This window comes from Salmo trutta, unplaced genomic scaffold, assembly GCF_901001165.1.
Source record: "Salmo trutta unplaced genomic scaffold, fSalTru1.1, whole genome shotgun sequence".
NCBI classification, from domain to species: Eukaryota; Metazoa; Chordata; class Actinopteri; order Salmoniformes; family Salmonidae; genus Salmo; species Salmo trutta.
This window is the reverse complement of record NW_021822755.1, coordinates 118,628-123,001: the sequence shown is the minus strand read 5'-3', so window position 1 is coordinate 123,001 and position 4,374 is coordinate 118,628.

Here is a 4,374-nt window from a genome sequence, read left to right as displayed (position 1 = left end):
TGGATGAAGGTGTTAACCTACAGAGAACTCTACTATAACCTACAGCTATAGATGGATGATGGTGTTAACCTACAGAGAACTCTACTATAACCTACAGCTATTGATGGATGACGGTGTTAACATACAGAGAACTCTACTATAACCTACAGCTATAGATGGATGATGGTGTTAACCTACAGAGAACTCTACTATAACCTACAGCTATAGATGGATGATGGTGTTAACCTACAGAGAACTCTACTATAACCTACAGCTATAGATGGATGATGGTGTTAACATACAGAGAACTCTACTATAACCTACAGCTATAGATGGATGATGGTGTTAACCTACAGAGAACTCTACTATAACCTACAGCTATAGATGGATGATGGTGTTAACCTACAGAGAACTCTACTATAACCTACAGCTATAGATGGATGATGGTGTTAACCTACAGAGAACTCTACTATAACCTACAGCTATAGATGGATGATGGTGTTAACCTACAGATAACTCTACTATAACCTACAACTATAGATCATACAGAGAACTCTACTATAACCTACAGCTATAGATGGATGACGGTGTTAACATACAGAGAACTCTGCAATAACCTACAGCTATAGATGGATGATGTTGTTAACATACAGAGAACTCTACTATAACCTACAGCTATAGATGGATGATGGTGTTAACATACAGAGAACTCTACTATAACCTACAGCTATAGATGGATGATGGTGTTATCATACAGAGAACACTACTATAACCTACAGCTATAGATGGATAATGGTGTTAACATACAGAGAACTCTACTATAACCTACAGCTATAGATGGATGATGGTGTTAACATACAGAGAACTCTACTATAACCTACAGATATAGATGGATGATGGTGTTATCATACAGAGAACTCTACTATAACCTACAGCTATAGATGGATGATGGTGTTAACATAAAGATAACTCTACTATAACCTACAGCTATAGATGGATGATGGTGTTAACCTACAGCTATAGATGGATGATGGTGTTATCATACAGAGAACTCTACTATAACCTACAGCTATAGATGGATGATGGTGTTATCATACAGAGAACTCTACTATAACCTACAGCTATAGATGGATGATGGTGTTAACATAAAGAGAACTCTACTATAACCTACAGCTATAGATGGATGAAGGTGTTAACCTACAGAGAACTCTACTATAACCTACAGCTATAGATGGATGATGGTGTTAACCTACAGAGAACTCTACTATAACCTACAGCTATTGATGGATGACGGTGTTAACATACAGAGAACTCTACTATAACCTACAGCTATAGATGGATGATGGTGTTAACCTACAGAGAACTCTACTATAACCTACAGCTATAGATGGATGATGGTGTTAACCTACAGAGAACTCTACCATAACCTACAGCTATAGATGGATGATGGTGTTAACCTACAGAGAACTCTACTATAACCTACAGCTATAGATGGATGATGGTGTTAACCTACAGAGAACTCTACTATAACCTACAGCTATAGATGGATGATGGTGTTAACATACAGAGAACTCTACTATAACCTACAGCTATAGATGGATGATGGTGTTAACCTACAGAGAACTCTACTATAACCTACAGCTATAGATGGATGATGGTGTTAACCTACAGAGAACTCTACTATAACCTACAGCTATAGATGGATGATGGTGTTAACCTACAGAGAACTCTACTATAACCTACAGCTATAGATGGATGATGGTGTTAACCTACAGATAACTCTACTATAACCTACAACTATAGATCATACAGAGAACTCTACTATAACCTACAGCTATAGATGGATGACGGTGTTAACATACAGAGAACTCTGCAATAACCTACAGCTATAGATGGATGATGGTGTTAACATACAGAGAACTCTACCATAACCTACAGCTATAGATGGATGATGGTGTTAACATACAGAGAACTCTACTATAACCTACAGCTATAGATGGATGATGGTGTTATCATACAGAGAACTCTACTATAACCTACAGCTATAGATGGATAATGGTGTTAACATACAGAGAACTCTACTATAACCTACAGCTATAGATGGATGATGGTGTTAACATAAAGAGAACTCTACTATAACCTACAGCTATAGATGGATGATGGTGTTAACCTACAGCTATAGATGGATGATGGTGTTATCATACAGAGAACTCTACTATAACCTACAGCTATAGATGGATGATGGTGTTAACCTACAGAGAACTCTACTATAACCTACAGCTATAGATGGATGATGGTGTTAACATACAGAGAACTCTACTATAACCTACAGCTATAGATGGATGATGGTGTTAACATACAGAGAACTCTACTATAACCAACAGCTATAGATGGATGATGGTGTTATCATACAGAGAACTCTACTATAACCTACAGCTATAGATGGATAATGGTGTTAACATACAGAGAACTCTACTATAACCTACAGCTATAGATGGATGATGGTGTTAACATACAGAGAACTCTACTATAACCTACAGATATAGATGGATGATGGTGTTATCATACAGAGAACTCTACTATAACCTACAGCTATAGATGGATGATGGTGTTAACATAAAGAGAACTCTACTATAACCTACAGCTATAGATGGATGATGGTGTTAACCTACAGCTATAGATGGATGATGGTGTTATCATACAGAGAACTCTACTATAACCTACAGCTATAGATGGATGATGGTGTTAACATACAGAGAACTCTACTATAACCTACAGATATAGATGGATGATGGTGTTATCATACAGAGAACTCTACTATAACCTACAGCTATAGATGGATGATGGTGTTAACATAAAGAGAACTCTACTATAACCTACAGCTATAGATGGATGATGGTGTTAACCTACAGCTATAGATGGATGATGGTGTTATCATACAGAGAACTCTACTATAACCTACAGCTATAGATGGATGATGGTGTTATCATACAGAGAACTCTACTATAACCTACAGCTATAGATGGATGATGGTGTTAACATAAAGAGAACTCTACTATAACCTACAGCTATAGATGGATGAAGGTGTTAACCTACAGAGAACTCTACTATAACCTACAGCTATAGATGGATGATGGTGTTAACCTACAGAGAACTCTACTATAACCTACAGCTATTGATGGATGACGGTGTTAACATACAGAGAACTCTACTATAACCTACAGCTATAGATGGATGATGGTGTTAACCTACAGAGAACTCTACTATAACCTACAGCTATAGATGGATGATGGTGTTAACCTACAGAGAACTCTACCATAACCTACAGCTATAGATGGATGATGGTGTTAACCTACAGAGAACTCTACTATAACCTACAGCTATAGATGGATGATGGTGTTAACCTACAGAGAACTCTACTATAACCTACAGCTATAGATGGATGATGGTGTTAACATACAGAGAACTCTACTATAACCTACAGCTATAGATGGATGATGGTGTTAACCTACAGAGAACTCTACTATAACCTACAGCTATAGATGGATGATGGTGTTAACCTACAGAGAACTCTACTATAACCTACAGCTATAGATGGATGATGGTGTTAACCTACAGAGAACTCTACTATAACCTACAGCTATAGATGGATGATGGTGTTAACCTACAGAGAACTCTACTATAACCTACAGCTATAGATGGATGATGGTGTTATCATACAGAGAACTCTACTATAACCTACAACTATAGATGGATGATGGTGTTAACATACAGATAACTCTACTATAACCTACAGCTATAGATGGATGATGGTGTTAACCTACAGAGAACTCTACTATAACCTACAGCTATAGATGGATGATGGTGTTAACCTACAGAGAACTCTAATATAACCTACAGCTATAGATGGATGATGGTGTTAACCTACAGAGAACTCTACTATAACCTACAGCTATAGATGGATGATGGTGTTAACATGCAGAGAACTCTACTATAACCTACAGCTATAGATGGATGATGGTGTTAACATACAGAGAACTCTACTATAACCTACAGCTATAGATGGATGATGGTGTTAACCTACAGAGAACTCTACTATAACCTACAGCTATAGATGGATGATGGTGTTAACATACAGAGACCTCTACTATAACCTACAGCTATAGATGGATGATGGTGTTAACCTACAGAGAACTCTACTATAACCTACAGCTATAGATGGATGATGGTGTTAACCTACAGAGAACTCTACTATAACCTACAGCTATAGATGGATGATGGTGTTATCATACAGAGAACTCTACTATAACCTACAGCTATAGATGGATGATGGTGTTAACATACAGATAACTCTACTATAACCTACAGCTGTAGATGGATGATGGTGTTAACCTA